This window comes from Bubalus kerabau, chromosome 10 (assembly GCF_029407905.1).
Source record: "Bubalus kerabau isolate K-KA32 ecotype Philippines breed swamp buffalo chromosome 10, PCC_UOA_SB_1v2, whole genome shotgun sequence".
NCBI classification, from domain to species: Eukaryota; Metazoa; Chordata; class Mammalia; order Artiodactyla; family Bovidae; genus Bubalus; species Bubalus kerabau.
The window spans coordinates 74,235,265-74,263,075 of NC_073633.1; the positions used below are offsets into that span (position 1 = coordinate 74,235,265).

Sequence of the window (27,811 nt, forward strand, 5' to 3'; positions counted from 1 at the left end):
AAATTATCAATAAACATTTGCATAAAAAGAGCACACTCATTATGCATGTGGGTTTTAATAGTCATTGGAAATCTTAACCTAGTGAGAAATTATGTCTGCTTGTCCTGCATACACAGGCTGACTTCTGCAGGCATGTTAGGAAGTGCCATAGACAAGACACTGTAGTGATATTTAATACTACATTTCCAAAAGAAGGTTCTAGAGACTCAGAGACAGTCTTAGAAATGCACACAAACCACAGCTAAACACAGTCTCATAAATCAAATCTGGCATCACTTCTATCAGATAATGGATTTTATGTTTATTCTCGTCCCCACGTCACTGTCATCTACCTACTCACCTTGCTCATGTGTATGAATTAATTTTATTAGAATGGAATGGGAAAGAATCCAGATCAGAGGAATCCAAAGCTTTTGAAAACAGCTTTTCTTTTAAGAAACTAAGACTTGCATGAACACTGACAATGCAGTGCACCTTGTTATTCAACATGGTTGAATATACTTGTTAATATTTATTAGAATATGGAAATTAAAATAACTCCTATATTTCCTATTTTTCTCTTCTCCAAATTCATGTAATTTCGCTTTACGTAGCAGCTTTGAGTGGATAGTGTTGCCAAAGTTAAAATATTTTGCATGCGGGTTAGTTTTTGTTATTGTTCTTCAGTTTCTTCCACTGAATTAGGCTTCTTTAAGAAGAATAAAACCTTAGAGGGTTTCCAAAGCTTATAATGTAATGTAAATGACCACAAATACTAAGCTCAATCAAAACAAATACTAAAAAAAAAAAAAAAAAAAGCTAACCCTTAATTCTGTATTCTGATCCATCAGTGACTGTATAACTATATCATTAAGGATGTTCTCTAACTGGGGAAGTCCCTACCCTAGAGTGTAAAGGATCAAAGAAAACATTCTTTTCTGTCTGGTACACTTAGTAGTCCTGCCTCCCAACAGTGGGATAAAAGGAACTTGCTAAACTGTTGCCATTTTGCAACATCTGCTATAATTCCCCTAAATCCAGATTTGTCTGACACAGAGAGGCCTGTTCTTACATCATTGCCATGTGACGGTATAACGCCAGTCACATCACGCTTGAGGATTGCAGCTTCAGGCTATGATAATATGAAGAAAACCTTTTTGCCTAGGGCAAAACACTTGTAACAAAGTATTTATTCATCTGGCCAATTTAAATCTTCTCTCAAAAAGGTACCCAGAAACATATGCAGTATGCCTTTGTAAAAGGCTCGAGCAGCTCATAGGCAAATGACCTGAACCAAAAGCACAAAACCTAATGTCCTGATTAATTACTGCTAAGCGGCTCTGATACACAGAAAAGAGAATGCTGGTACTAATCCTTAACCCTGTCCTACATTCTCAAAATAGCCAAAACATCGCTGACAGTTACAAAAACAAACCTGTCCATGTTTTTTTTTTTTTTAAAGTTGTACATTATCACTTGGTGTCTTCCACCTAATAAAACCAGGATGCAGACAGATTAGAGAGTTACCAGTCCAGGGGGCTTCCTGGGACAAGGACACAGGCTCATAGAAAATCTGAAGGTGAAAAAACAAACAAACAACTGACAATAATACACGATACCCAAACAGTTACGTTTGAGATGTTCTTATTTTCAGTGTTCAGCTTCCAAGAGATTGAGCTGTTCCTGAAAATTACTCCTTAAGTGTTGAGAACCTCAACATAGAAATGCTTTGCTGATTCACTTGGAGTTGAGATTGCTATGTTTAAAACTTTATTAGAAAAGGATGTTTGGATTTCTTTTGCTTATAAAAATAAGAGGATGCTCATATTTCACTGTAAATATCAGGCTTTAGAATTTCAAACTATTTGACTTGGAAAGCTATCTTGATTTCATCAGTGACTCAAACTATATCTACCTTTATTAAGACAGCAGATATTTGGTGTCTCTGTCACTTTTACTGAGCAAGAAATACATGGTTAAAAGAAGAAAATTATATGTAAGGGAGAAGGAAGTTGCTTATCCTAGCAAAAAAAGTTTCTTTTTTAATCAAAGGTCACTAAAGTGTTCATCTTACGATCAGCCATAACACTATTACATTATAGGCAAATCAAATTAAAATGCTTTTCTTATGTTTTATGTAAACATGGCACTTTGATAGCCCTAATTCAAAGCAAGTAAACATCTTTATTTCAAAGACTGTTCTTAATCTGACATTATTTTACATGTACACCCCTACTTCTGAGTTCTGGGAAATAGAGGCTGAGGTTCTGTAGCACCAGCCTAGCTAGATGGAGGGTCAGGTTACCTAGGAGGCTGCCCCTAATGCAAAGGAGAAGAGACATGCTTTCACCCGAGGTGTGCTCGTCATCAAGTCTAACTGCATTTTAGATTGTCAAGAATTTTTCTCTGTGAGCACGTTATTCGTAGAAACAAGCATTCTCACATGACACAGCTACCCACCTCGTGTTGTAAGAAACTGCACAGGAAATACGTTTTCCACTTGTTGGGTCAAATGCTGCCCGAGCAAGTGCATAATACAGGGTCAGCGTCGAAGCCTGAGTGTGATGTTCAGTGCTTGTTTAAAGGCACCAAGCCCTTGTTTTCTTTTTTGTAAATCCCCATTTTTCTTCCCATTCCCCACCCATTTTCTCTGCCTCTCCCCTCATCAACTGGTCCCCAAATGATGAACTTTGATTTCTCATCATTCCTAAGTCTCTTCCTTCTGAATTAGGATGATTCACCTTCTCCTGAATGAGGATGTAAGTTTGGAGACAATCCCCTTTGGTTCATAGCATCCTCATTATTCTGAGCACCACCTGCTCCCAGACACGATGACCTTTGCTAGAGATTGTCCCTCCCTGAAGCCAGAAGCTCCGACTCTATTCAGAGGCAGAGTAAAGAACCAAATCTTGCTGCTTCTCAGGTCTGGACATCCAACTTGATTATCCTTCCAGAGGTGAAAGAATTACTTATTATCGGCCACAATTGACACCTTGTAGGGGGGAATTTCTCCTTTCTTGGCTAGTTGCTGACTTTTTTGCAGATTAAAAAAGATAAATTAAGAAGTTTGAAAATCACTCCCTTCCTGGAATGTGAACTGTAATGTTCTTAAAGATCAGAAATACTCAAGTGTTTAGCATTATCTGCTTTCTATTTTACTTATCAGTGTCCCTAAGGTGTAGGAAGTACAATGGAGAGCATATAAATTTTGGATTAGAGAGATCCAGGCTTAAACCCAGCTGCCATTTATTAGTTGTATGGTCCTCAGTGAATTACTTGACATCTCTGAACCTCAGTGTCCTCACCTGTAAAATGGGGCTAAATAAGGCCTATTTCACTGTCATTAGGAGGATTCCACGAGATAATGAATGTAAAAGCGACCTCAACAATTCTGTTAGGCGTTATAATCTCCATTTCACAGAGTGGGGTGAATGGTTCAGGAAGGTTATAGCACTTGCCAAATGTCATAACAACATCGTAGGTGTGTAGCAAGTGGGGACTCTTTATAGTCATTAAACCAAGACGCATGAATTCTCACCTACCTTTAAACTCCTTGTTTCCAAGTTGGAGGAGCTTTGCTTTAAGGGTGAGACAACTAATCTTGCCGACTAGCTCTTCTGAGGCCTAGATAAGAAAGTTTAAGAGGAAGGGACAAACCCATCCCATATACCAACTTCACACTTTCAGTCCAGCTCAGTTTGGTTGCTCAGTTGTGTTCAACTTCTTGCAACCCCATGGACTGCAGCACACCAGGCTTCCCTGTCCATCACCAACTCCCAGAGCTTGCTCAAACTCACGTCCATCGAGTTGGTGATGCCTTCAAGCCATCTCATCTTCTATTGTCCCCTTCTCCTCCTGCCTTCAATCTTTCCCAGCATCAGGGTCTTTCCCAGTGAGTCAGTTCTTTGCATCAGGTAGCCAAAGTATTGGAGTTTCAGCTTCAGCATCAGTCCTTCCAATGAATCTTCAGGACTGATTTCCTTTAGGATTGACTGGTTGGATCTCCTTGCAGTCCAAGGGACTCTCAAGAGTTTTCTCCAACACCACAGGTCAAAAGCATCAATTCTTCAGCACTCAGCTTTTTAATGGTCCAACTCTCACATCCATACATAGAAAAACCATAGTTTTGACTAGATGGACCTTTGTCAGCAAAGTAATGTCTCTGTTTTTTAATATATTGTCTAGGTTGCTCATAGTTTTTCTTCCAAGGAACAAGTGTCTTTTAATTTCATGGCTGCAGCCACCATCTGCAGTTATTTTGGAGCCCAAGAAAATAAAGTTTGTCACTGTTTCCATTGTTTCCCCATCTATTTGCCATGAAGTGATGGGACCGGATGTCATAATCTTTGTTTTTTGAATGTTGAGTTTTAAGCTAATTTTTTCACTCTCTTCTTTCATTTTCATCAAGAGGTTCTTTAGTTCTTCTTCCCTTTCTGCTGTAAGGGTGGTGTCATCTGTGTATTTGAGGTTATTGATATTTCTCCTGGCAATCTTGATTCTAGCTTGTGCTTCATCCAGCCCGGCATTTCACATGATGTCCTCTGCATATAAGTTAAATAAGCAGGGTGACAATATACAACCTTGAAAGTGAAAGGCGCTTAGTTGTGTCTGACTCTTTGGGACCCCATGGACTATATAGTCCATGGAATTCTCGAGGCCAGAATACTAGAGTGGGTAGCCTTTCCCTTCTCCAGGGGATCTACCCAACCCAGGGATCGAACCCAGGTCTCCCACATTGCAGGCAGATTCTTTACTAACTGAACCACAAATACAGCCTTGACGAATTCCTTTCCCAGTTTGGAACCAGTCTGTTGTTCCATGTCCTGTTCTAACTGTTGCTTCTTGACCTGTATATTAGGAGGCAGGTCAGGTGATCTGTTATTCCCATCTCTTGAAGAATTTTCCACAATTTGTTGTGATCCACACAGTCAAAGACTTTGGTGTAATCAATAAAGCAGAAGTAGATGTTTTTCTGGAATTCTCTTGCTTTTTATATGACCCAACAGATGTTGGCAATTTGATCTCTGGTTCCTCTGCCTTTTCTAAATCCAGCTTGAACATCTGGAAGTTCTCAGTTCACATACTGTTGAAGCCTTGCTTGGAAAATTTTGAGCTTTACTTTGCTAGCGTGTGAGATGAGTGCAACTGTGCGGTAGTTTGAGCATTCTTTGGCATTGCCTTTCTTAGGGATTGAAATGAAAACTGACCTTTTCCAGTCCTGTGGCTACTGCTGAGTTTTCCAAATTTCCTGGTTGTAAGCTATTTTGAAATTTTACCTCTTTTATCAAACCAAACCCTATCAAACCCTTCCAGTTATCATCTCCTTTTCACAGAACAGTATCTGAAAAATGTTAAATCACTTGCCAAAGGTCAAAGTTACCCCCTATGGCAGAATCAGCTTCGTAAATCCCAGTTGCTGTCCTCAGGGCCTTGCTCTTCTACTTAACTTTCCTTGCTCACTGCGCTTCTGCCCCAGGGCTGGTGGCACACTCAGGTGCTGGACAAGAATAGCTAAACTTCGCAAGGGCTGGGGACACTCCTCCAGGAAGTTCCCCTAGAAACTCTGGAAAACTATAACATTTTCTAGAATGAAGTTTGCATAGAAACCAATTTTAAGTGAAACTAAAAATCAAGGTTAAACTACCATTCCACTAAACACAAAAGACTAACACAGTAGAAGACATTTCAGGATGCTTCCATAAAACAAAGAAGAGGAGCATTAGACGAAATTCCAAATTATTTCCAGAGGGAATAGGAACCTAACAGCATATAGTTTTAATTGTGTGTGTGCCAAGATGTTTTAAAAATCAGCATATTAAAAAAAACCCAGCTTAGCAATAATAGAATAACTGCTGATTCCCACTGTTCTCTTTCCCTTCAGACCCAAACTTCACATCCTCCCTGACTCACTAGGGATTGTGATTATTGTTGTTCTTCAGTTGCTCTGTCGTGTCCGACTCTTTGCAACCCCATGGACTGCAGCACACCAGCACACCCTGTCCATCACCAACTCCCAGAGCTTGCTCAAACTCATGTCCATCAAATCAGTGATGCCATTCAACCTTCTCATCCTCTGTTGTCCCCTTCTCCTGCCTTCAATCTTTCCCAGCATCAGGGTCTTTTACAATAAGTCAGTTCTTCGCATCAGGTGGCCAACTTGTCGGAGCTTCAGCATCAGTCCTTCCAATGAATATTCAGGACTGATTGCCTATAGGATTGATTGGTTTGATCTCCTTGCTGTCCAAGGGACTCTCAAGGGTCTTCTCCAACACCACAATTCTAAAGAGATTGTGATTAGAAGACAGAAAACAAATAGAATCCATAAGGGTACTCTATATCTCTACTTTCTCAAAGATTCTCAGGTAATTAAAGAAATGTGCATATCAATCACTTGGGGGATCTTGTTAAAATGCAGATACTTGTTCAATAGGTCTTGGGATGAGGCCTGCCATTCTGCTTTTCTAACAAGAAACAGAGTTCAGATAATATAATGCAGATTCTTCAGTTGTGGATCTACTCAGTTTGGCTTCTTGAAAATGTCAGTGCAGCTCTTAGAATTCAAGGCATCCTGGCTGAAGCCAGGCTTTGGCTGAAGTATTGCTCACTCGCAGACCTTGGGGGACTCCCAGCTGGAGGCTCTCCTTGGTGCGAACAGATTCAGCCTGCGGAGTAGAACAGGTGCTCAAGTTAGAGAAGGTAGGCAGCCACTTGTCTACATTCCTTCCTCTAATCCAAAAGATCAGGAAAGGAAAGATTCATCAGTGACCTAACAGACCTGCTAGATAAAGACGAGACTACATTTTCTATTCAGTTTGAATGTAAAAGGTGAACAGGTGGCTGTTGGTAGGACTTAATGGTGTAGAGAACAAAGGAAATGAGTTTGCAGAAAGGCAAAACTAGATCTACTAAGCAGAGAACGGATAGGGAGGGGTTGGGTGGGGGGCTTCCCTTCCCCTCCCCTCCCCTCTCCTCAGTTTGATTTTTCTGGCCCTGGTAAAGTGAAAAGGAGTCAAACGGATGAGTTATAAAACTGGCCAAGATTAGGGACCTGATTCTGCTGGAGGGAGGACGAGGGAATTGGGAGAAGGAGAAAATGACCAATGAGAAGTAAAGCAGGCTTCTCAGATGCTGAACCGGGGCTTTGACTGCCTGCAGGCAAGGAGGGTGGGGGCTGGAACTCACTTTATTTACTTACTTAATTTTTTAACTTAATTTTATTTATGTTTTTTTTTGTTTGTTTTTTTTGAGGATCTGCTAAATTCCAACAGCTAGGCCATGTGTTGTCATAAGTTGCATCCATCGCTCAGTAGCAGATTCAATTTGATGTTGAGAATATGATTGAAAACTCCTGGCATTTTGGTCTCATCACCCATTCCCTGGGAAGATTGAACTATATTAGTTTGAAACTTACCAGGTCTTTGCCCCTGCACTCCCCACTCCCAGCTCAGGTCGTGAGATTTAGGTGCCTGGGAAATTTGATGGGAGAGTGCCAGTGTGGATTGGTTGCTCTTTTCTTATAGCAAGATTGTCTTTGTCTTCTTAAGAAAAATATTTGATTTTGGCTGCACCGGTCTTAGTTGAGATGCTCGCGCTTAGTTGGCCTGAGGCATGTGGTATCTTAGTTCCCTGACCATGGATTGAACCTTCGAACCAGCATCCCCTGCATTGGATTCTTAACCACTGAACCACCCAGAAAGTCCAACAAGATTATCTCGTGCATAAATATTTTTTAAGGTGCTTTGGGCCGAATGGGGGCACGGGAGATGAGAAAGTATTATGCTTAAATGTTGTGTTAAATAACCATTCTTTTTGATTTTTGAAGAGAAAAGGAAAATCATTTCCTGCCAGCTATTAAAATACCTGCTTTCTTATGAGGCTGGCACATCTGCTTCCTGGTTTCAGGACTGGACAGAGCTGGTGGCTGGAGAGCAGGGCCATTGAAAAGCCCTCATCCACCCCATCTTGGTCGGCTACTCTTTCACATTTCTAATGCCCCCTTGAATCTGTTAACACTTTTTTTTTTCCTGTAAACTTTCTTAGTGAAAGTGAAGCAGGGAAAAAGGGGAGGGGGATAAAGGCATCTGTCAAATTGATTAAGTGAACGTTCATTAGAGAAAGTAACAAGAGGTGAAATCTGCATATGCATTGCAGAAATGTGTCTGATCTTGCTAAATTGTGAAAAGAGAAAAAGGGCTGAAAACCCCCCTAGCTGGATGTACTTGAGGAAGAACTGGGGGAGGGGAAAGTCCTCCAACAGTAACTGTCCTTCTTTATAAATGCACACTAGGCCCGGTGTTACGCAGCACTTGGGGATATAGACAGACCTTGCTTTTCTAGAAACTTGTACTACAATTATAAAATTGTCCTGACTAATGTAGAAGACTCCAGCCACTTCCTTTATTTCTTTTACTATGAGTTTTATTTCCTTCTTTTCCTCACTTACAATACCCTTCCCCCACTGCATACCCCCACACAACTATTCCAAGGTACTTAAGAATCTAAAGCAGTTGATTTTGGATCACTAGAGTCTAAAATTTGTTTCTATCTAGCGTAGAACAGATTTCTTTTCTTCCTGGGTTTTAAAAGGTAAGTCAGAATCAACTATTTTTGTTTTAATTTTAGTGGTCCTTGGAGGCAGATTGGGGTCATCCTTACCAAAGTTCTCCCTGGTTTATTGGCCTGAACAAAAAATCTAGAATGAGGATCCAAATTCTAGGTAACAATATTGATCTGGAGCAGATCAAGTTCCCGTGCTTCTTATAAAATGGTCAGCTAAGTAGTGTCATTCCAGTGAACTAATAAGCTGGTGTCTTGGGTAACACTTTGAAGAGGATAGCATTATTTCCAATTGTTTTCCATCCAAGAAAGTAGCTTAATATTACTATTCAGTTCAGTTCAGTCTCTCAGTTGTGTCCAACTCTTTGCAACCCCATGGACTGCAGCATGCCAGGCTTCTCTGTCCATCACCAACTTCTGGAGCTTGCTCAAACTCATGCCCATTGAGTCAGTGATGCCATCCAACCATCTCATCCTCTATCGTTCCCTTCTCCTCTTGCCTTCAATCTTTCCCAGCTTCAGGGTCTTTTCCATTGAGTCAGTTCTTCACATCAGGTGGCCAAAGTATTGGAGTTTCAGCTTCAGCATCAGTCCTTCCAATGAATCTTCAGGACTGATTTCCTTTAGGATTGACTGGTTGGATCTCCTTGCAGTCCAAGGGACTCTCAAGAGTCTTCTCCAACACACCACAAATCAAAAGCATCAATTCTTCGGCGCTCAGCTTTCTTTATTGTCCAGCTCTCATCCATACATGACTGTTGGAAAAACCATAGCTTTGACTAGACGGACATTTGTCAGCAAAGCCATACCTGCTTTTTAATATGCTGTCTAGGTTGGTCATAGCTTTTCTTCCACGGAGCAAGTGCATTTTAATTTCATGGCTGCAGTCACCATCTGCAGTGATTTTGGAGCCCCCAAAACATAAATTCTCTCACTGTTTTCATTGTTTCCCCATCTATTTGCCATGAAGCGATGGGACCAGATGCCATGGTCTTAGTTTTTTAAATGTTGAGTTTTAAGCCAGCTTTTTCACTCTCCTCTTTCACTTTCGTCAAGAGGCTCTTTAGTTCTTCTTTGCTGTCATAAGGGTGGTGTCATCTGCATATCTGAGGTTATTGATATTTCTCCTGGCAATCCTGATTCCATCTTGTGCTTCATCCAGCCCAGCACTTTGCATGATGTACACTGTATATAAGTTAAATAAGCAGAGTGACAATATACAGTCCTGACATACTCCTTGTCCAATTTGGAACCAGTCCATGTATTACTATGGCAGTAGAATATGTCTGATGACTTTCTTGTTAGTGTGCATTTTTATAGACAAGCATTTCATAATGTCAAATCTAATGGCTCTGTTAATGTTCAATCTATTGAATGCTCTATTCAAATGTATTCCCATGATTAGCTTTCAACTTTTCTATTAATACCTCTATCTTTCTTCCTCCCCTTCTAAAATCTGATCAGAGAATATCTTACTGAAACAGATTATGATGTTGACTTTAACCTACAGAATGGAGGTACCTCAGGACTTAGTCTGAAAGCATGAGGTTGGCTGCGACATCAGATGTGCCTCAATTGACCCAATCTTGTCATTTTAGAAAGCTAAAAAAAGGACTTCCCTGGTGGTGTAGTGGATAAACATCTGCCTGCGAATTCAGGGGACGTGGGTTTGATGACTTGTCTAGGAAGGTTCCACATGCCCTAGCAACTAAGTCCATGTACCACAGCTACTGAGCCCACTCACCTAGAGCCTGTGCTCCACAGCTAGGAAAGCCACTGCAGCGAGAAGCCTGTGCCCCACAGTGAAGAACAGCTTCCACGCAACCACAACGATAGAAAGCCCACACAGAGAAGGCCCAGTGCAGCCAAAAATAAAAATAATAAATCAAATTGTAAAAAGTTTAAAGCTAAAAATAAGAAAAACACAAGCTTGACATGTCTTAGGTTAAAAAAAAAAAAAAAGCATGCATCCTTGACGTGTGGACCAGATTGTCCTGAAGATCTGAAAGGAAATGAACAATAATAAGAATAATACTATGGCAAAAGATGTCCTTTGAAATATCTGCAGATTGCAACAAAGCGGTTCTTCCCATATGTGGGGTTGTCTAGGCTGTTTTGCACCATTATGTGCTTTGGAAATCCTTGTAATCACAAATTTAAGACTTAAATCCTCAGTTCTTCTTTTATTTCTAAACTACCCCCATAGGTATATTTACTTCCTTCTTTTGTCAAGCTTAAACATTTCCAATTACCTCAGACTCTAAAGGGAAATGCGATGGTTAAATTCCTGCACTTGTAATGACATTTATTAATCTAGGGTCTGGTGAGAAATGTTGAACCTCTTGCCTTCCCAAATCATACATTTTAATTCTGAACACACCTCCAAAGAACACTGACATTGTTTAATTAAAATGAGGGTGCACATTAATAAGAAAGGATATCATTTTGTTATTTATATATAATTTTATTTTATTAAAAAAATGAACAGAGACTGGTAAGTTCCATAATTGCCCACCATGATGAAGGAATAAGTGTAGGAGAGAAGAAAAGCACAGTAAGACACAGATGTTAGTAAAACACTCCTTAATACTACACAAGCTGTAGAAAATGCTACTTTGCATTTGGTCCTCAACGTGGCTGACTGCAAGCCATTGAGGAAAAAGTGCACCTTTTAAACTAATTCCTTGGTCAGAAGATAGAACCACATCTACAAGCCTCCTCATTAATATACTATAATGGCCAAGTAAGAGATTAATAGCAAAGTCACCTGCTAAAGCAACCAGGAACCTGTTGATTAATAATAAGCCTCCAAAAATAAGATACCAGACTGCAAAGCAAAATCAAGTCCCAGGGCAACAAGTGCTTCTGTAATTTATTCCTTCTTTATATGAGGGCATAAAGCTCCCTTTATAAACGTGTTTTCCAGGCCCTGCTGTGAGCTGTAGGTGTGAGCTTTTCAGCTGATTTATTAATTTTAGTTTCAATCAACGTGTCACCTGCAGACACAAAAATGTAGGCCTCACCACAGAAAATACAATTTAAGAGAAAAAAAAAAAAAAGAAAGAAAGAAAAAGAAAAAACAGGGCTTTAATTCAAAAAACTCTGCCAGGATTTTTTTTTTTAGATGAACACTGGAACGCCTATTCTTTGAGATCTAAAATAATTCCCAGCAACATAATTAAACAAAAATCAAAATTAAACATTTTTGTCATTCTTCGAAGTCAGTCTTAGACCTGGGGAAGAGTAACATGAGGCTGCCAAAACAATCAGTTTCTCTTGTCAGTAGGGGTACATTCTCCCCAAAGAATCGAATGAACAACAAGTCCCCTGGGCAAAATGTGCAAAAAATTCTCAATTAGTTGTCTTTATTTAGTGAGCACTATGGGGTCCTCAACCACACTATAGAATTATGGCAAGAAAGCTGAGCTCTTCACTAGCTTATTAGCATTCTCAGAGGCTTGGAGTGCTGCTGATAGCAGGCTGTTGCCTCCAAGAGCTGTTGGTGGGACCCCTACACTCCCTTTGTCCTTTTGTCCTTCCAAGTCAGCAGGAAGTACTGCCCCATGTTCAGGGCATTCTGGGATACCTTCATTCCATTCACAGTTTCCGTATCCGACAGGGCCCATGTCTTTGTTATTGACTATGACCATCACTGTTGCAGGTTTAAATGAAAAGCAAAAGTGATCTGTATCAGTCCATTCTAAATGCAGGTTTAGGAAGTAACCCCCTTCCAAATGAACATCCTTGTGGGGCTGGAGTGGCCTTACATAGCCAAAGCCCCGTAGGAAATCCAGGTCTACAGTTACAATCTGGCTGCATTCTTTTCATCTTGAAATTACAACATTAGGCTAGAAACAGAAGTAGCAGTGGGTTACTGAAATTCCAGACTGATTCCTCATCATATGTATTTTTACAGCACTCCTTTGCCTGTTGATCTCCCCCGATCCCACCTTTATACCTCTATAGATCCCCTTCCCTGAAAAAGAATATAAAGATGAAAACAATAAAAAGAAAATAAAAGAAAAACTGGCAATAAATATAGAAATGCCTTTTCTAAAGAAGAGGGTATTTGCTGCTTTAGGGAAAACACTATCATTGACTAAATTAACAAGTTGTCTTATCAACTGCCATAAGCCTTGGAGTCTAATTAATTTAGTACTGATCAATAATCTTGAATGAGGCATTGATTTCTGCCTGTTTGACAGGGCTGCAGCTGAAATCGCTTTCTCCGTACACCACACACACAGAGGCACCTAAAGCTTATGCATTATCACATTAAGATTTTATTCCACTTATCCTATATGGGCATGAATTTCATGAACCAACTATAAATGAGAAAATGGGATTAAAAAGCAACTTTGGAAGTAGGAACAGGTTGACTAGCAAGTGCAATCTGAACTTGAGTACTCCCTGCCAAAGTTATGCTTTCTTAGAAAATGTCCTTTGAATGAGATGAAACATTAAAAAAGAAAAATGGAAAAAAGAATGTGTTTTGCTTAAAATAGATAGTAAACGCTTTAACTGGCCCTAAAACCTGCAAAGAAGTCTTGGATTCTTTTTCTGACTCTTATTTTTAGAATGCTGATGATACTTTATTAAAAGTATCCTGATCCAAAGTAATAATAACGGTAATACTATCTGGCTAAGAGCAGAGGCAGATGGTGAGCCTCTGATAAGCATGAAAACCTGTGATGGAGCCACCCGATTTGTCTTTTACTGCTGGGGTTGGTGGGCTAGGGGTGGGGGAGGGGGTAAGGAGGACTTCCCACTTCCAAAATCAATGACAATATATTGGGACAGTATTGGGACAAAAATAATTTAAGCATTTGACTTTAATTTTTATCTGGACTGACAAGATATTTATTCTCATGACATACATCCTAAAAAAGAATGAGGTTTGCATTAAGGTTTTCATATCCTCCTATGACACACCCCTTGCATTTTCTTTCTGGTCCCTCCCAGTTTTTGTAGCTGTTCACTTTCACTGTGACTGCCAAGCCGCCTGACACTTCTGAAAATCATGAGCATTTTCCCCTTAGGCCTGGCCACCGGGTAGTTTTTCCTCCCTTTGCTTCAACATTACTGGAAATAAGCATTGAGGTAAAACTTTTCAAATATTTCAAAGATGATGGCTTCAGTTTCAAGCACAAAGAGAAACAAGATAAGTAAGGAATTTGTCTATCTCAGAACAATTTTCTACTCAATAAACATCATGCAGAAAAGAAAGAAATGAAGAGGAAGGGAGGAGAACTGAAAAAAAAAAAAAAAATGCAACTGCCTTCTTTTCCAAGGTTGGAGAAACACTCAAAATGGTTAAAACAAAGCAAAGAATTCAATCCTTTCCTCAATAAAGATCTTTTGTAAAGTGCTATGGAAACTCATGGAGGCCCCAAAGAGATTAAGGGGAGGACTTTTCTGGAACCTTAAAAAAATACATATATATATGCATATATTTTGGGGAACTTTCTTTCAATTACGTTATATATATATACATTTATATGCAGAAATTGAAAGTTTTAAAAAAGCCAAACTATATTAAACAATGTACAGAAAAGAATATGAATTCTTTGCTTTGTTTAAACCATTTTGAGTTTTTCTCAACCTTGGAAAAAATGCAACTGCCTTCTTTTCCAAGGTTGGAGAAACACTCAAAATGGTTAAAACAAAGCAAAGAATTCATATTCTTTTCTGTACATTGTTTAATATAGTTTGGCTTTTTAAAACTTTCAATTTGCATATAAATGTATATATATATAACGTAATTGAAAGAAAGTTCCCCAAAATATATGCATATATATATGTATTTTTTTAAGGTTCCAGAAAAGTCCTCCCCTTAATCTCTTTGGGGCCTCCATGAGTTTCCATAGCACTTTACAAAAGATCTTTATTGAGGAAAGGATTGGACAAACTTTCCTTATATGTGTGGCCCACACCATTAATTGCCCCATCTCCTTCAGTAAGGCCTTATTCCTATGTAAATACCCTTGCATAATGTTACAGGCTATTGTTAGGCCAGCGCCAGTCAGTCGCCACTTATATGCATTTTTATTTCAATCCGCTGCTCCGAGAATGAAAAGATGTCTGGACTTAAGCTGTTTACCAACTGGGCTGAAGCTGCAGAGCGGCAAAACTGAAGAAAGCCCCAAGCAACTGCAGGAACAAGCTTTTACAATACGAGCAGCCATTTTCAGTTGAGTTATTAACCCACCCTGAAACTCTTCTAAGCTATGCCTTTTTTAAAGAACAAATGTGCTGAATCAAACATGAATGAGCCAGCACTATTAAGAGAGAAATCCTCTAAAGAACTATTGAACACAACATAGGTTTGTAATCATTTTGTCTCAGTTGCTGCTACCAACATTATCAAGGATGATAATGCTGGCTCAGTTGTGGATTGGCTCGTAATTAAACAATAGCGTGGTACAGTAAAAACACACATGCAAGTAACACGCACCCAGAGTCAGAAAACAGTGTGCAAGAGATGAGAAGATTGAATTGCTAGCTCACCACCAGGACCTCATACTAATTTGGCCACTAAAAAACAGTAATCTTTAGTGGGAACATTGGAAATAGGCTTCCAAATTCAAGGCTGTCTCTTCTTCAATCCTGTGTGGCCTTATACGTGCTTAAATTGAATACTGTAAAATCATTTTTACTTTGCAGTTGTAAAGATCTGCTGGAATGAGACACCGTGAAAATAAAGGAATGAGATTCTACCAAAGGGAACTGGCTTTTTTCTCTGTAAAATGTGCTGCAGGCTAGGAACATCGTACTTATTTAATGGCATCACAATTTGAGTGCTGTGGTATTAGCCTAAAGAAACTCTTGACTATTTGCTTATTAGAATCCAATGAGTGCTTAATAAGTGCATATATATGACAGAGTAAACATCTCATGGCATAGTTAGAACTACAGGAAAGCACACGCAGGAGCACACACACACACACACACACACACACATACGCACACGAGCTGGGGAAAGCAGTCTTGAGTTAATTACCATCACAATGAAATCAAGTACAACAGTCATAGCTGAAAACCATTTCTATTAAAGCTGCTAGACTCAACCTTGCCTCTGCAGGTCAGTCATGGCACTGATAACCTTTCCAGCAGACAAATACATGTAACATTGCCTCATCTAATTAAAAGCTCAGGGAGGTGTAGAAAAATACCAGCACACTGAATCCAAGCAAATGAGTGCTGCCTTGGGCTGTTGAAGCTACCATATGCTGCTGCTGTTTACTCTGGAAGGAAACTGAGTCACTTAACATTTCAATAGGTTAATCAATTGACAATTAAATGGAGAAATCGGTTAACTCCGAAAACAATTAACATGACACTCCATTAAGTACACTTTCTAATTGCCACAGCTGTGAGTGGAAATCAACGTGCATGTTAAAGCATCTAACTGGGGTGGTACTGTTTTTTTTGTGTGTGTTTGAGAAAATGGAATTAGCTGAAAACTCGGGTTTTATTTTTATAGATTAGACAGTAGGAATTCTGTCACCCACTGCAGTTTTAGCAGAGGGGAGCTGTGTATATTTTTTTTAATTCTTTTAAGGGCTCATTTCAAGTTGTTGAAATATTTAATTTGCAATGATTAATTAAAATAGCCCAAACCACTCCTACCAAATTACGGGTTGGTGAACAAAATGGGAAATCTCTCCTTTTGCCCATTTTGTGGACAGAATTACTTCACAGGATCAGGTATACTTCAAGATCTCCTTTCTAATTAAACATTACAATGCACAAGTCGTAAAGTCAGGATTTTTGCTGAACATTTCTGTGAATGGTTTCTGATTGCTGGTTGTGTCCCTAACCTTGCTGTAAAATGGTAACAGTAGTGAAGGCCTTGTGTTTGGATTTTTACAGACTATTTACAAATGGTTGCTATAGGTAGTCATTAAGAAGAAAAGTATTCGTTTATGAAAGAGGTGAAATTTAAGTAAATTATATCTATTTCTTATATATATTAAGTGCTAAATAAGTATCTTTGAATGAATGAATATCTTTAAGAGCTGATTATCAAAAGGATAAAATTCTTCTCCCTCACTCCTTTTGGTAACTTTACTAACCCTGGATGTGGAAACGTGAATAGGATAATGGTAGCAGAGTGGGAGAATGGCACTGAAGAGTAAAAGCATAAAGGACACAGCTGATGTGTGACGGCAACACTAAAAAGACAAAGTTTTCTGATTTGGGCACCTGGTGAGATGGTGAGCTAATTAGTCAAAATAGAAATAAAGAAGAAAGAATACAAGTTGAGGGTAGAATGGGGATATTAGGTAATGAGTTAAGGACATGTTGAATTTGAAGGATATCCATGTGAAGTTCACATCTGCACCTGGATATCCTATGGGTCTTCTCTGGTGACTCAGACGGTAAAGAATCCACCTGCAATGCGGGAGACCTGGGTTTGGTCTCTGAGTTGGGAAGATCTCCTGGAGGAAGGCATGGCAACCCACTCCAGTATTCTTGCCTGGAGAATCCCCATGGACAGAGGAACCTCGTGGGCTACAGTTCACGGGGTTGCAAAGAGTCAGACATGACTGACCATAGGATATCCAAGTGCAGATGTGAATTAGACAGTTATATATATCTCTCTTTTTCTTTTCAAATTTTTGGCCAGATCCTGCAACCAGGGAAGTAGAAGGCAGAGTCTTAACCACTGAACTGCCAGGAAAGTCCCAACATATCCCTTTCTTGATAAATAGACAGATATGTTTGAAACTCACATACAAGAGATATTTAGGAGTTGTCAGAAGACATATGGTTGCTAAAGGATGGAAGTGGAAAAGATTCCATTTCCACTTATTTCATGTAGAATAAGAACAGAGCAGCTCATTTCACACGCTAGCAAGGTAATGCTCACAGTCCTTCAAGCTAGGCTTCAACAGTACGTAAACAGGGAACTTCCAGATGTACAAGCTGAGTTTAGAAAAGGCAGAGGAACCAGAGATCAAATTGCCAGCATTCGTTGCATCATAGAGAAAGCTAGGGAATTCCAGAAACACATCTGCTTCGTTGACTACACTAAAGCCTTTGACTGTGTGGATCACAATAAACTATAAAAAATTCTTCTTTCCTTCTTTTATTTTTAAAAAAATTATTCATTTTAATTGGAGGCTAATTACTTTACAATATTGTAGTGGTTTTGCCATACATTGCCATGAATCAGCCCCAGGTGTACGTGTGTTCCCCATCCTGAACCCCCCTCCCACCTCCCTCCCCATCCCATCCCTCTGGGTCATCCCAGTGCACCAGCCCCGAGCACCCTGTCCCATGCATCGAACCTGAACTGGCGATCCATTTCACATATGATAATATACATGTTTCAATGCCATTCTCCCAAATCATCCCACCCTCGCCCTCTCCCACAGAGTCTAAAAGACTGTTCTATACATCTGTGTCTCTTTTGCTGTCTCGCATATAGGGTCAACGTTACTATCTTTCTAAATTCCATATATATGCATTAGTATACTGTATGGATGTTTTTCTTTCCGGCTTACTTCACTCTGTATAATAGTCTCCAGTTTCATCCACCTCATTAGAACTGATTCAAATGTATTCTTTTTAATGGCTGAGTAATATTCCATTGTGTATATGTACCACAGCTTTCTTATCCATTCATCTGCTGAGGGACATCTAGGTTGCTTCCATGTCCTGGCTATTATAAACAGTGCTGCGATGAACATTGGGGTACATGTGTCTCTTTCAATTCTAGTTTCCTTGGTGTGTATGCCCAGCAGTGGGATTGCTGGGTCATAAGGCAGTTCTAATTTCAGTTTTTTAAGGAATCTCCACACTGTTCTCCATAGTAGCTGTACTAGTTTGCATTCCCACCAACAGTGTAAGAGGGTTCGCTTTTCTCTACACCCTGTCCAGCATTTATTGTTTGTAGACTTTTTGATAGCAGCCATTTTGACTGGCATGGAATGGTAGCTCATTGTGGTTTTGATTTGCATTTCTCTGATAATGAGTGGTGTTGAGCATCTTTTCATGTGTTTGTTAGCCATCTGTATGTCTTCTTTGGAGAAATGTCTCTTTAGTTCTTTGGCCCATTTTTTGATTGGGTCATTTATTTTTCTGGAACTGAGCTGCAGGAGTTGCTTGTATATTTTTGAGATTAATTCTTTTTCAGTTGCTTCATTTACTATTATCTTCTCCCATTCTGAAGGCTGTCTTTTCACCTTGCTTATAGTTTCCTTCGTTGTGCAAAAGCTTTTAAGTTTAATTAGGTCCCATTTGTTTATTTTTGCTTTTATTTCCATTACTCTGGGAGGTGGGTCAGAGAGGATCCTGTTGTGATTTATGTCAGAGAGTGTTTTGCCTATGTTCTCCTCTAGGAGTTTTATAGTTTCTGGTCTTATGTTCAGATCTTTAATCCATTTTGAATTTATTTTTGTGTATGGTGTTAGAAAGTGTTCTAGTTTCATTCTTTTACAAGTGGTTGACCAGTTTTCCCAGCACCACTTGTTAAAAAGATTGTCTTTTCTCCATTGTATATTCTTGTCTTCTTTGTCAAAGATAAGGTGTCCATAGGTGGGTGGGTTTGTCTCTGGGCTTTCTATTTTGTTCCATTGATCTATATTTCTGTCTCTGTGCCAGTACCATACTGTCTTGACTGTAGCTTTGTAGTATAGCCTGAAATCAGGCAGGTTGATTCCTCCAGTTCCATTCTTCTTCCTCAAGGTTGCTTTGGCTATTCGAGGTTTTTTGTATTTCCATACAAATTGTGAAATTATTTGTTCTAGTTCTGTGAAAAATACCATTGGTAGTTTGATAGGGATTGCATTGAATCTATAGATTGCTTTGGGTTGTATACTCATATTCACTATATTGATTCTTCCAATCCACAAACATGGTATATTTCTCCATCTATTTGTGTCATCTTTTATTTCTTTCATCAGTGTTTTATAGTTTTCTATATATAGGTCTTTTGTTTCTTTAGGTAGATATATTCCTAAGTATTTTATTATTTTCATTGCAATGGTGAATGGAATTGTTTCCTTAAATTCTCTTTCTGTTTTCTCATTGTTAGTGTATAGGAATGCAAGGAATTTCTGTGTGTTAATTTTATATCCTGCAACTTTACTATATTCATTGATTAGTAATTTTCTGGTGGAGTCTTTAGGGTTTTCTATATAGAGGATCATGTCATCTGCAAACAGTGAGAGTTTTACTTCTTCTTTTCCAATCTGGATTCCTTTTATTTCTTTTTCTGCTCTGATTGCTGTGGCCAAAACTTCCAAACTATGTTGAATAGTAGTGGTGAGAGTGGGCACCCTTGTCTTGTTCCTGACTTTAGCGGAAATGCTTTCAATTTTTCACCATTGAGGATAATGTTTGCTGTGGGTTTGTCATATATAGCTTTTATTATGTTGAGGTGTACTATTCCTGTTTTCTGGAGGGTTTTTATCATAAATGGATGTTGAATTTTGTCAAAGGCTTTCTCTGCATCTATCGAGATAATCATATGGTTTTTATCTTTCAATTTGTTAATGTGGTGTATTATGTTGATTGATTTGTGGATATTGAAGAATCCTTGCATCCCTGGGATAAAGACTACTTGGTCATGATGTTATGAAAAATTCTTAAAGAGATGGGAATACCAGACCACCTTACTTTTCTCCTGAAAAACCTGTATGTGGGTCAATAAGCGACAGAACCTACACGGAGCAAAAGACTGATTCCAAATTGGGAAAGGAATACAACAATGTTTGTCACCAGCTTATTTAACTTATATGCAGAGGACATCCTGAGAAATGCCAGGCTGTAGGACTCACAAACTGGAATCAAGATTTCTGGGAGAAATATCAACAACCTCAGATATGCAGAGAACACCACAATTATGGCAGAAAGTGAAGAACTTAGTCTCTTGATGAAGGTGAAAGAGGAGAGTGAAAAAGTTGACGTGAAACTCAACATTCAAAATCAACTTGGTTTGAAAATCAACATTCAAAAAATGGCATCTGGTTCCATCACTTTATGGCAAATAGATGGGGAAACAATGGAAACAGTGACATACTTTATTTTTTGGGGGGTCCAAAGTCATGGACAGTGACTGCAGCCATGAAATTAAAAGATGCTTGCTCCTTGGAAGGAAAGCTATAACAAACCTAGACAGCATATTAAAAAGCAGTGACATCACTTTGCCAACAAGTGGTCCATATAGTAAAAGATATGGCTTTTCCAGTAGTCATGTACAGATGTGAGAGTTGGACAGTAAAGAAGGCTGAGTGCTGAAGAATTGATACTTTCAAATTGTGGTGTTAGAGAATACTCTTGAGAGTTCCTTGAACAGCAAGGAGATCAAACCAGTCAATCCTCAAGGAAATCAACCCTGAATATTCACTGGAAGGACTGATGCTGACATTCCAATACTTTGCCCACCTGATGAGAAGAGCCAACTCATTGGAAAAGACCCTGATGCTGGGAAGACTGAAGGCAAAGGGATAAGTGGGCAGCAGAGGATGAGATAGTTAGATAGCATCACAGACTCAATGACATGAATTTGAGCAAACTCCAGGAGATACTGTAGGACAGGGAAGCCTGGTGTGCTGCAGTCCATGGGTTCACAATGAGTTGGACACAACTTAGCTACTGAGCAACAGCAACAAGAACAGAACAGGGCTTAGAGTAAGACCTTGGGTAATACCAGTATGACTGGGTGGACAGAGGAAAGAGTCAGCCAAGGAGGCTGAAAAGAAAAAGTCAGAAGAAAAGAGAAATGAGGGCAGAGTGACCACGGAAGTCAAGGGAAAATAGAGTGACTAATACTCAAGAGGTCTAGTAATATTAGGGCAGTTTGGAAACCCTGGTGCCCTAGTGGTGATTGGTTGCTGCAGAAGGGGCTTGAGTTAGAACAGTCTAGATGTCTTTGGTGGTCCAATGGGTTAAGAATATGCCTTTCAAAGCAGGCACAAGGTTTCAATCCCTGGTTGGGGAACTAAGATCCCACATGCTGTGGGGCAACTAAGTCCGTGAGCTGCAACAAAAGATCCCACATGCAGCAACAAAAATCTCACGTGCCTCAACTAAGATCTGAAACAGCCAAATAAACAGTTAAAAAAAAAAAAAAGCACATCACCGTCTCCATAGGCAATGAGTTAATGAGAGGTAAAGAAGGAGAGATGTTGATTCTGAGCTACTTTAAGAAGCTTGGGTGTGAGGGACAGAGAGAGGGCAGGAGCTTGAGGACTGGAGGATGTAAGGGGAAATGACCATGGATAGGGTTATATTTGAATGATCCAGAATGGGAAGATGAGTTGGTTCAGGATTGTTGACTTGTGTGTGTGTGTGTGTGTGTGTATTTTTAGTCTGGAGGATTCAAAGAGGAAAAAAATGGTTTGGAATTGCTGCTGAGAGGACTAGAAGAGGAATGTGACTGAAGATGGATAAAAAGGATTACCATTGAGAGGCTAACTGGAAATGGAAACAATATCTTTGTGGTCACACCCATCTGAATTGCAATGGGATTTTCTCTATGGGAACTCCTTCATTCATATCCTTGTTCATTTGTTCAGCAAATATTAATGGATGCTTGGCAAGTGCCAAACACTCTTCTAGACCTCCAAGACACAGTGATGAAAAAGACAAACAAGGTCACTGCCCTCAAGGAACTAGAGAGTTCCTGGAAAGCATCTCTTTTAAATGTGGTAGGTTTACTCCTAGGAAGTGACATTGAGTCTTTTTTTTTTTTTTTTTGAAGAATGGGAAAGACCCAGCCATTACGGACCTGGTGCAAGAACATTCTAGGAATTAGGGGAATGGAAGTTTCCTTGAGGTTGAAGAACAGGTGTCCATATAACCAACTGTTTCCTATTCCCATCAAGTCTTATCATTGTAACACCTAGGTAAAATGGATTGTATGTTACATTGAGTTTGTCTTTAGTTTTTCTTGTTTGTTTAGTCATTCATGTTTAGATACAACCTTTAAGAAAAATGCTGATTATAAAGCAGCCACTTAAAATACTGTTTCTCCCTCCTTAGTCAGTGAGCAAAATGAGTTTTACGAGATACAAATTTGGTAGTTGTAACTTTCGGTTAGTTTGTGCTTGGGATCTTTGGGTGATCTTTAATTGAGAAACCCATGCTGTGGTACAAAGGCAGTTGTTCTGTGAAATCTCGTTCTTTTATGGTAATAACTGGGTTTTTATCTGGACACAGAACTATCCAGGAAAAAAAGCTACATGTGGCTATATGACTAGGTTTTGGACAATGGGCTATGAAAAGAGCAATGTGTGTAACATCTAAGAAGTGATATTAAAGGAAGTGGGTCCCCTCCTCTCTTTCCTCCAACCATTGCTTAGAAGGTGGTATGGTGGCTGAGTTGCCTTCTTGGACTGTGCAGTCAAAAGCAACAAAAGTTGGCAGAGTGAAAAGTGAGAATAGTCTACGTTGCAGATGACAAAGGAACTGCCACACCAGCCTTAAATTGCTTGCACCTTTACTTTTGCAGGGAAAATAAATAAATTTATGTCTTGTATAAGGAAGGCATGGTCATATCACACAGACAAATCATCAACCTGACTATCCTATCTTAGTTCAGTTCAGTTCAGTTCATAGTCGCTCAATAGTGTCCAACTCTTTGCGACCCCATGAATTGCAGCACACCAGGCCTCCCTGTCCATCACCAACTCCCGGAGTTCACTCAAACTCACGTCCATCAAGTCAGTGATGCCATTGAGCCATCTCATCCTCTGTCGTCCCCTTTTCCTCCTGCCCCCAATCCCTCCCAGCATCAGAGTCTTTTCCAATGAATCAACTCTTCGCATGAGGTAGCCAAAGTACTGGAGCTTCAGCTTCAGCATCATTCCTTCCAAAGAACACCCAGGACTGATCTCCTTCAGAATGGACTGGTTGGATCTCCTTGCAGTCCAAGGGACTCTCAAGAGTCTTCTCCAATACCACAGTTCAAAAGCATCAATTCTTCAGTGCTCAGCTTTCTTCACAGTCCAACTCTCACATCCATACATGACCACAGGAAAAATCATAGCCTTGACTAGACGGACCTTTATTGGCAAAGTAATGTCTCTGCTTTTCAATATGCTATCTAGGTTGGTCATAACTTTGCTTCCAAGGAGTAAGCATCTTTTAATTTCATGGCTGCAGTCACCATCTGCAGTGATTTTGGAGCCCCCAAAAATAAAGTCTGACACTGTTTCCACTGTTTCCCCATCTGTTTCCGATGAGGTGATGGGACCAGATGCCATGATCTTCATTTTCTGACTGTTGAGCTTTAAGCCAACTTTTTCACTCCCCTCTTTCACTTTCATCAAGAGGCTTTTTAGTTCCTCTTTACTTTCTGCCATAAGGGTGGTGTCATCTGCATATCTGAGGTTATTGATATTTCTTCCTGCAACCTTGATTCCAGCTTGTGCTTCTTCCAGCCCAGCATTTCTCATGCTGTACTCTGCATAGAAGTTAAATAAGCAGGATGACAATATACAGCCTTGACATACTCCTTTTCCTATTAGGAACAAGTCTGTTGTTAACCTATGTTCAAATACATGCATAGCAAGTGTCTATTCAGTATCATTGTTTTTTCATTTTAAAATTTTATTTATATTTTTAAACAGTTTTATAAAGGTATCATTGACATTTATAAATTGTATATATTTGTACAACTCAATGTTTTGATATACATATACACTGTGAAAAGGTCACCACAGTCAAACTAATTAACATATCCATCACTTCTATATGATACCATTTTCTGTGTGTGTGTGAGTTGAGGCAACTATTGTTTTTTGAGTTGTTAGAATTGTGTGACAAATTTCCTTCACATAGTATTTTAGAAATAAACTAGTTCTGAGTTATCAGATAAATTTCAACTACATGTAAATCCCAGTACAGTGGCTGTCATTCTATTAGGGTAAAGCTATTTCCATTTCCCAAAGGATAAACTTAATAAGCCAATTTTGTTGTGTACATAGTTACTGCTGTGGCATGTCTGTGCCCATTTCCCTTATTATCATTGATATATTGTCCATGTAAACATATGAAAATTTCTACCTTGCTTAACTTTTCTTATGGGATTAAGTCATCAAGAAATATAAATTCTTCTGTATTTTCATGTTAACAAGCATTGAGAAGGGATAAGATTTTAGTTCTTTTGTTTTTGTAGTGGTACTCATTGACTACAAATGTCTTGAATTGTTTGGCTTGTGTGTCTCCTGGGTCCTCCTCTACTTGCTCAATGTGGGACCTGGCCATCGCCATTGTCATTGCCATTGCCTCGTCTTCTAAGCCTGCCAGAGCTCTAAAATTTTCTCAGTTTTGCCCTGGCTTGCCCCACATGTGGTCCAGCAGCAGCCAGAGCAGTTTTAGCACCTAGACTTGACTCTACTGTACCCACATGAAGCTCTGGCTTCTCACATCACTTGTGGATCCAGATGGATCACCACATCCTAGAGTAGGGGCTTTGGCTTCTGTAGCCAATGATCACTGGAGCTGGCAACATATGAAAGGAGTGTATGGCTCAGATAGCAAAGAAACTGCCTGCAAAGCAGAAGACCAGTTTCAATCCCTGGATTGGGAAGATCCCCTGGAGAAGGGAATGGCTACCCACTCCAGTATTCTTGCCTGGAGAATTCCATGGACAGAGGAGCCTGATAAGCTACAGTCCATGGGATCGCAAAGAGTTGACATGACTGAGCAACTAAAACTTTCACTTTCATTGGTTCCTTAGGGCCAACTTCAACCATGAGAGAGAAGTAATGACAGGCAGTTTCATGTAGGCTGCCTGGAAGATATCCTTCATCATTAACTGACTGGCTGTGTTTTTCTTATGATGCTGTGGTCAGCTCACTGTGTACCATATTTTTATCTACTTTCCTTTCTTCTCCAGTTCCCTCTCTTAATACCCTGGAATTGTACCCACCAATAAAGCCTTAGATCATAATTTTTAACTTAGGACTATTTTCTAGAGAAACTAGTGTACCAGAGATGTGATGAAGACAGACCAAGCAATGATAGTACCATTGTTGAGATTTCAGCACCCTCCCCCACCTTTTTTTTCAAAAGAGAATAGGGCAGAAATAAAAGGAGAGTCGATAGTGAGGTCCACTGCTAGCCCATGTAAACTGCTGTGAGTTTCCTTAAAAGGTGATTGTTCTAGGTATATATAATTCATAGGTACATGGCTTATTGTACAGAATCTGGGCTGGATTTGAGCCCTGCTTGTCCCCATGGTCAGATGCCCTGGTGCAAGGAACAGCCTATACAAACATTGTCAAGCATTGTAGAAGTATTGGGTTGGCTAGAAAGTTTGTTCTTTTTGGCCAACCCAATATTAAACAACTTATAAAGAAGTAAATTCAGAGAGCTTAGTTTTTTAAGCTCTTCTTGTGCACTGTTGATGTAGTTATATAAAGAAAAAAATAAATGCTACACTTATTGCTTATAGTTCCCTGACTTTATATGTATGATAGCTTATCTTTCTTAGGAAAGAGATTAAATGAGTCTTGTCCTTAGTAGGCGAGTAGATGAGTTGGGCCAAGTTATAACCTATTTACATTTAAAAGTGGTGTATAAATGTGCCAGGCATCCTTCTATATGTGGAGTTACAATGAAGAATCAGCACAGTTATGCATATGGTTTTAGTATCCTCTTATAACCCAGGATAAAGAGCAGAGAAAATAGATGATTGCAGCTATCCAGGACTGGGAGTCACTTTCTTCCTTTTCTTTAGCTTCTCAAATTTTATCAATCACTCAAACACTATATTATTCAGGTCTTTAGTATTTTCCTACCCCTCAGTTCCTCACCATGCAAGTCCTTAGATTTCTTACTTCCTTTGATACATCAGCATCCCCCCAAAATGAAAGAGCAATGACTATTCCCTTCAGTTTATCTGCTGTGGGCAAACCCTCTCTTTCAAATTCTTGGGATATTCAGAGCTTTCAGGATGGCAAGTGGGACCCAAGATACCTGGTGGAATGATGAAGGAGAAGAAAGAGAGTGGCAGAAAAAAAAGCCCAGCGCATGTCCCAGTGAAATGAACCAGCTGGAGATGCCCTCACTGCCACCTGATAATAGAAGCCCCTCAGGTTCCCTTAGTTCAGCAAACATTTATTCACTGATACCCTATGCCAGGAGGCTTCCCAGGTGGTGCTAGTCGTAAAGAACCCACCTGCCAATACCAATGCAGGAGACCCAGGAGACACAGGTTCAGTCCCTGGGTCAGGAAGGTCCCCAGGAGAAGGAAATGGCAACCCACTCCAGTATTCTTGCCTGGAAAATCCCATTGACAGAGGAGCCTGGAAGGCTACGGTCCATGTGGTTGCAAAGAGTCTAACAGGACTGAAGCAACTTAGCATTCACACACTGCATTCCAGACCAAGTGCTACTGCAAAAGTGAATAAAGGTTTCTGTCCTTGATGAGCTTACGATTGAGTAGGAAAGTTGAAAAATGAACAGATAATTTCAATCTAATGAAGTAACTGCTGTGATAAAGATATATGGAGTGTGCTATAGAAGCCTCAGGCATGGGTGATCTATCCCCCACTCCCTTGGGGGTTATGGAAAGCTTCCTGGAGGAGAATGCCAGTAAGTTGGCTCTCTTGAGCCTGTCATTTAGGTACTGTGTACAAACCTGGATTCCTATATAATCTACCTCTCTAGCTTTACCCCTGTCAGTCTCCACCTACCTTCCTGAATTTCCTGTGCAATAATTCACACTCACCTCTCACTCATTTCAAACACTGCATGTTTACACAAGTGAGATTTTCAGTTTGGATGCTCTTTCCCCATTTACTAAACTGGAGAATCTCCATATATCTTTTAATTCTGCATTGTGCATGCATGCTTAGTCCTGTCCGACTCTTTGCAACCCTATGGACTGTAGCCTGACCCAGGGATTGAACCCAAATCTCTTGCGTCCCCTGCACTGCAGGTGCATTCTTTACCATTTGAGTCATCAGGGAAGCCCACATGATTCAATACCCATCCCCAAACTTGCTCCTGTAAAGCTTTCTCTGAAACTCCTAGGCACAGTTGCCTTCCTCCTCCTTCCAGCTCTTAGCCAACCATTTGTACTTCTGTTTTTACCATCATGGCCTTTTTTTTTTTTAATTGAAGTATATTTAATTTACAATGTTTCAGATATACAGTGGAGTGGGTCCAGCTATAAATATAATCTTTTTCAGATTGTTTTCCATTTAGGTTATTACAGGATATTGCATATACTTCCATGTGCCATATAGTAGGTTTTATCTCTTTTGTATATAGCTGTGTATACCTGCAACACAATGTCCTTCTAAGATAATATTCA

At 39.7% G+C, this 27,811-nt stretch overlaps 1 long non-coding RNA gene across 4 annotated transcripts in view; it reads left to right on the top strand.

The window, feature by feature from the left end:
- The window catches only part of LOC129621580 (uncharacterized), a 167,061-nt gene that overhangs the window by 78,794 nt on the left and 60,456 nt on the right, over positions 1-27,811 (top strand). The window lies entirely within an intron of this gene.